Below are 7,712 nucleotides of genomic sequence, written 5' to 3' on the forward strand. Positions count from 1 at the left end.
GTAACAGTGATTTTTGCAAAATCATTGTCCACATTACCAAATTCAAATCAATCAATGTTGACACCCAAATTTGGTGCGCTTTATTTTCTTTAATTGTTTTTCGATGCTCCTCGGCCTTAAATAATTTTTCAGAATAAATTTCATTTTTATCCCTATGAATTTTGTAAAGAATAAAAAAAGAGTATTTATTTTCCTATCATATGGTAATGTACTTTAATTAAATATAAATAATTATTTCAACATCAAAATTTCAAAAAATGTCTTTTTGATAATCATATTCACGTTTTTTCTAATTTTATTTCAGACGATATATTGTGACTATATATATTTCTATAATATATATGTATTTATTACGTGCATATATGTATTTTTTTTATAGTCTCATATATAATTATTAATATAATATATTTTATTATAATCCCATATATGCATATATTTCAATTTTGTTCTTATTGTATGTATATTCTGTTAATGTAATAAAAATTAAAGTTACAATTTATTAAATCGGAAACGTATACTAAATTATTTATATAATTTATATACGTATTTACTAAAATAATTTTAGGGTAGTAGTGAGCATCAATAAAATTAATTTCTATAGAAAAAGAGTATTCTATCATTTATGGGGAAAGGACAGAAGCGGCACTTCAAATTAAACTATTTCCATGAAAATGATCATGGAATTTAAATTTCACTTTCTAGCCATTTCAATTTATTGGCTTGTTCTATACCGTTTCTACATACCTTCTATACAAATCTTATACATATAAATATTCTATACAAAAATTATACAGTTTTGATACACAATTTATACAATAACTGTACATTTTTTTTTTACACGTTTTATACAATAATTATATAACTTTCATATACTTTCTATATATTTTTTATATATATTTTATACATATACATATTTGATAAAACTATATAATTTCTATACATATATCTTATATAGATACATATTCTATTTAGCAATTATATCATTTTTATATAATTTAATTATTATTCCTAAATAATAAAAAAGGTAAAATATTTGATCAATTAAAAAATTATAGCAAAAAAAAATTTGAAATACCGAATTTCCCAAGCTGAATACTGTATCAGTATTGTATATAGACTGTATCAGTATTGTATATGGACTACGTAGGCCAAAATGATCCAAATTAGGAAATGGCTATAAAGGAAAAATAGTATATCCGACTAGCCACTTTTTGAAAAGTTTTCAAACTTGGCCTATTTATTTTAAAAAGTGTTATAGAATGTCATTTTCCCTTTTATTTTTATCCAAACCCAACTCTTACTCAAAAATTTCAACCAAGAGGTCCGAAAGTTGGCCCAAAACCCAGTCCAATATTCATATCTATTTCATCAATCCACTCTACACAGTATCCACCAATCATATATTGCCCCATCAGCAAAGAAACACAAAATCATCTAACAAGTATAAACTAATCTAGTTCGTTAATTCTTTTCCTAATCTAACTTTTTATAATCTTTATTATTTTTCTTTTATTCGTATACTCCCTCTGTTTCACAATAAGTGAATTGTTGGAGCAATTTTAGTGTTTCAAAATAAGTGTGGTTCACAATTCAAGGTAAATGTTGAAAATTTTTTTCAAATCTACCCTCTATTAAATGTGCATTGAGAGTGATGTATCATGTGTCTTTGCTTTTTAAAGAGGGTAAAAATAGAAAAACATGATAAATTTATGTCTTTGCTTTTTTTTCTTAACATGTGTGCCAAAATCCAACAATTAACTTATTGTGGAACGGAGGAAGTATTAAATTTTATCGGACGGTCCAAAATTCGATCAACCAAACAAAATACCAAAAAAAAAAGACGCATTATCTCTGTCCACGCGTCTTGTCCCTCTGAAAACTCAAGCACGCGTGACCTCCCCTTTCCCCCAAAACAGTATGCGATCAACATCACCATCTTCATCAATGCCCCAAAACAGTAGCAAAAAATAGACCCATTCTCCTCTTTCTTGCTTCCTCTTTTCCCCTTCAACCAAAATGAGAAACCCTAGCGGCCGTAGCTACGCCGCTAGATCTGCAAGATTCGCCAATTTTTGGATTGGTTAGCCAGTGAACCGGTGAAATCAGAAAGAAACAGGTCTCAATTTGGTGAAATGACTTTAAATCAATTTCAAATTCGTGTTCATTTTGAAATTGATTTAGAGTTAGGGCTATGGGCTGACAACAATTTACTAACCTCAATATAGTTCACCTCCAAAATTCGCATTGCTAAAGAGCTATCACTCGTTATATATTTTATCATAATACATATATTGCCAATTGTTCTAGGCCCATCCTCTGCCTGAAAGTAATTCCCACACTTCACCATCTGCATTTGTTTTCACAAAGGAGAAGCTAAATAATAAAACTGCTAAAATTGAATATAGGTCAATAGGAATCACTTATATTTCAAGTGGGAACTCACTAGAACAAAATGCTAAAATAGACACAGTAGTTAAAAAGTCTTAAAACAGACAAAAGGAAGGAATAATAGTTCCTATACTGGTAAAAAAGTTACGGACTTGAGATACAGGCCATGCAGAGAGAATACATCTTTCTACCATTTCATGCTTCCATTTATCTGGTAAAATTTGGACATGCAAATTGAGACAACAAACGAGGCATAAATCATATTCATAAAGGCAACAAGGGTTTTCAACATCAGACTCCTCCAATCCTCCTAAGATTATATGACCCGGTGGTCAACCCTGATGCCCTAGTCCACAAAATCATGAGACAACACTATTGTATTAGAGTAAGTACAAAATCCATCAGCCCTCGGTGTGTTTCTAAGATGTTCTTGAAATACAAAATGAAATCCAAGACAAATACAGATCTAGCAAAAAATGATGTCCCAACAAAATGAATAAGAGACTCCTTTGCTGAAAGAGAAAACTCTAATTTAAACCATTTGTCTTGAATTCTAATTCTATATGGAATTCAAAATATAGAGAATATCTAGTAGATTTTACTTTTATTTTTATTATGCGTAATATTGGCCTGAGATATGACGTCTCTATCTCTATCTAATGTCTCTCTCTCTAATATCACTATCTAACATTCATGTCGTCTTTTGACGTGACCAGATCTACTTCGGCGACACAGACCTCAACAACTTAATAGCGCCGGCGGTCAGGTAAGTATCTTTCTCCCTTCTATCTCTCTCCTTCCTTTCGCCTGCCCTTTTATAGCGTCAGCGAGGGTGGGCTATCGTCGTTTCGACGCCGGTGATGGTATGATAGTGAGATGTGCCAGCCTCAGGTGAGAGGTGGAACAAAGAAAATAAAAGGCACACAGCTGTCTGCAACTGGGTAGGTCGGACTTCCGACGATCAACGATTGCCGGTGGTGACTACGGCGGGCCCAGAACAACAGCTTGTACTCCTACCAAGCTTGGTGAAATTCAAACCAGATTTGATCCGGCGATTGTTCGGTGAAACTCCAGTGACCAATTTCGATACCAATTTTCCAAAATCTAACAAAGCAAGCTCGAGCAAAGAACTTTGATCTATAAATGTGGCCGGTGACTTCTAATCTTGAAACTTTGTTTTATACTATCTTACTATTTCTGTATCTTGACTTATTTCCTTTAAATTTGATCTCTTTTAAATTGTTGTGGGCTATCTGCTTATTGGTATTGGTGTTTAGTGTTTGTTGTTCTTGGTCTTTAGCTGTGTAGTGCTTCACGTACGCCTTATTGCTTTTGCTGTATTTTCTTAGTTGTTTTTTTACTATTTTTGAGTAGTGGCTTTGAAGGTTGATGGTAGACTGGAGGTGGGGTCGAGGGTAGGTGTTGGGTTGGGGATGGGGTATGGGGTGCAGCGTGGTAGGAAAGGGGTTAAGTGTGATGTGAGAGATGATAGGTTGAGGGCAGGTTCTTGTAACATAGGGACCCTTCTCGGTAAGTCCATAGAGCTTGTGAAGATTCTTAGAAAGAGGAGGATCAATATTGTGTGTGTCCAGGAGACCAAGTGGGTAGGTTCTAAGGCTATGGATGTGGATGGGTACAAGTTGTGGTACTCGGGTAGTGACAGGCGTAGGAATAGAGTAGGTATCTTAGTAGATGAAGATCTTGGGGGCAGGTAGTGGAGGTTAAAAGAGTTAGTGATAAGTTGATGTCAATTAAGTTGGTCATTGAAGGGTTTACTCTGAACGTCTGTAGTGCTTATGCACCTCAAGTAGGCTTAGATGACGAGGAGGAGAAGAGGAGATTTTGGGAGGTCTTAGACGAGGTGGTTAGTGGCATTCCTAGCTCTGATAAGATTTTCATAGGAGGGGATTTCAATGGGCATATCGGGTCTTTGTCGAGAAGATATGATGATGTGCACGGAGGCTTTGGTTTCGGGGATAGGAATGATGAGGGAGGTGCTCTTTTTGATTTTTCGAGGGCCTTTGAGTTGGTGGTTGTGAATTCGAGCTTTCCAAAGAAAGAGGATCACCTGATTACCTTTCGAAGCAGGTTTGCTAGGACCCAATTAACTTTTTACTTCTTAAGAAGGGGGATAAAGTGTTGTGTAAAGATTGTAAGGTCATTCCAGGTATGAATCTTGCGACCAGCATAGGCTCCTGGTGATGGAATTGATTTTCAAGAAGGGAAAGAAGAGAAGGGGCGGAAAGGGTCGACCCAGAATTAAGTGGGATGGCTCGACTCCGATTAATGCGCTGGAGATAGGGAAGAAGGTAGCAGGGATGGGGATGTGGAAGTATAGGGGAATGTGGATAGCATGTGGGATAGGGCTGCCTGTTGCATCAAGGAGACGGCTAGAGAGGTGTTGGGTGTCTCGAAGGACCGTTTTGGTCAGCATCAGGGGGATTGGTGGTGGAATGGAGAAGTGGATAGCATGTAGGATAGGGTTGCCTGTTGCATCAAAGAGATGAATAGAGAGGTGTTAGGTATCTCGAAGGGCTGTTCCGATCAACATAATTCTAAAGAGGGTTGTCTCGAAGCTCACTTGACACTCTCCAAAGACTTGTCCAAAATCATCATTATTATAATATAACTCCTTCAAACTCTCAAAACCCATCAACCTAGAGGTCAAGGTATTCATCAATGCATATCTTCTAGGTAAAACATCCACCACAATATTATCTTTACCTTGATTATAATTAATTACTTATGAAAAAGACTTAATGAACTCTATCTACTTGGCATACCTTTTATTAAGCATATTTTGGACCCTAATATGCTTCAAAACCTCATGATCAGTTCTAATCACAAACTCTTTATGCCACAAATAATATTGCCAATTTGCTAAAGCTATCACTGGGGCATAAAGCTCCTTGTCATAGGTAGAATATTGCAATAGAACTCTGCTTAATTTCTCACTAAAGTAAGCTATGGGTTTCCCTTCTTGCATCAAGATTGCACCAATGCCTACTTCACTAGCATCACACTCAATTTTAAACATCTTCTCAAAGTTAGGAAGTTGAAGTAATGGAGTGGAACTAAGTTTCTCTTTCAAGATTCTAAAGGGTTCCTCTTGTTTTCTACCCAAAATGAAAGACTTATCCTTCTTAATAACCTCAGTTAGAGGAGCGGCTAGATAACTCAAACCCTTCACAAATTTCCTATAAAAACTTGCCAACCCATGCAAGCTTCTAACATCACTAATAAACTTAGGAGTTGGCCAACTTCTAATAGCCTCTACCTTTTCATCATCCACCTCAACTTCTCTTGAACTTACAACAAAGCCAAGAAAAACAACACGGTCCACACAAAAATAACACTTTTTAAAATTCACATACAACTCATTTCTCAACACAACAAATATCATTCTCAAATGTTGCACATGATAATCCGAACACTTGCTATAAACCAATATATCATTAAAATTAACCACAACAAAATTATTATAAATGACTTAATCATATGGTTCATTAATCGCATAAAAGTGTTTGGTGCATTGGTTAGCCCAAAAGGCATCACCATCCACTCATATAATCCAAACTTAGTTTGAAAGCGGTTTTCCATTCATCTTCGGATTTTATTCGGATTTGATGGTATCCGCTTCTCAAATAAATTTTAGAGAATAAGGTAGAACCACGTAATTCATCTAGCATATCATCAATCCTAGGAAAGGGATGTTGATATTTTACCATAATTTTATTAATGACAACAATCTACACATCCTCCATGTCCCATCCTTCTTGGGTACTAGAATTACGGGTATCGCACATGGACTTAAATTTTCTCTCACCAAACCTTTATTCACAACGACCTCCACTTGTCTTTGAAATTCTTTGGTCTCTTGAGGATTGCTTTTATAATCCACTTTGTTAGGTATTTGAGAGTCCAGTAAAAAGTCAATTTCATGCTCTATTCGTCTCAGAGGCAACCCACTTGGTATTTCTTCCGGAAATAGATCTAGATCTTTATAATCTTGCACCAAAGAAGAAACAATACTTGGCAAAGATAGAGAGGTTAGTTCATTGTTAGAAAGCAAAGGATTACCTTTAGGTTTAATAAATATGACTTGAGTTGCATCCTTAATGTTTAACTCTTTTATGCTCTCTTGATTTTGCAAAATCATGCACATTTTCTCTCTTTTTTGATTCTTTTGTTTTTCTTGGTCACCTCTTTTTTTGTGATAACTCATTTCACTTGAGCTGCGTACAAACCCTTGTGGTAGGGCCCTTCCCCGGACACCGCATATAGTGGTAGCTTTAGTGCACCGGGATGCCCTTTTTTTTTCTCACTTGAGCTCTCAACCTCTTATTTTTCCTCTCGAGTTATCATTTTTCGCTTCCTTACTCCTCTCTTTCTTTTCTCTCTTAAGTTTTTCTTTCAAGTCTCCCATTTTTTATATTCCTCACTCACTTGAAAAGGAGAAAGAAGGATAGGAATATGTTTTTTACCATCCTTAACAAATGCGTATTTATTTGACCTTCCATCATGTTTAGCCCCACATCATATTCCCATGGCCTTTCCAACAGTAAATGACAAGTTTGCATTGGTACAAGATCACAAAGCACTTCACAAGGTAACTTTTAACCTTGAATTTTATCAACACTCTCTTGGTCACCTTGAGTTCACCACATTCATTAAGCCATTGCAATCTATAAGGTTGTGGATGTCTTCTTGTTAGAAGTTTCAATTGTTCTCCCATAGATACACTAGCAACATTAACACAACTTCCACTATCAATGATAAAGATATATATCAATTATGAAATAAGTTCTCTCTTTGATCAGGATCTTCCCTTGCTAGAGCACTCATCTGCTCCTCACAACAAGAACAAGTTTTTTGTCATCATTAATTTCTTCTCCATCACTTTCTCCCATAAACTCATCACTACTATCATCCTCCATGTGGTCATCTTTAGATTTATCTTTGATTTGATAACCACCATTATTCAATGCAATAATAGTTCTTCTATTAGGACACTCATTTACTTTATGACCATATCCTTGACATTTAAAACACTATATTTTAGACGGAGTCTTAACTTTAGCTTTGTTACCTCCATCTTTATAGACCACCTTTGTTTTTCCTTTATCTAAGTTGGAATTCAATTCTTGTTTTGCACCTTTGGATTTGTCCCAAGTAGGGGATGATTTCAAAAATTCCTTATTTTTAGCCAAGGAAGAAGAAGAAGATTGCACCTTTGACTTGTTTTCCTTTTAATGACCCTCCACCCTGAGTGCCATTTGATAAAAACTTCATATAAAGTAGAAAGACGATGCAATTCTAATAGT

The sequence above is a fragment of the Capsicum annuum genome, chromosome 4, assembly GCF_002878395.1.
Source record: "Capsicum annuum cultivar UCD-10X-F1 chromosome 4, UCD10Xv1.1, whole genome shotgun sequence".
Taxonomy (NCBI): Eukaryota; Viridiplantae; Streptophyta; class Magnoliopsida; order Solanales; family Solanaceae; genus Capsicum; species Capsicum annuum.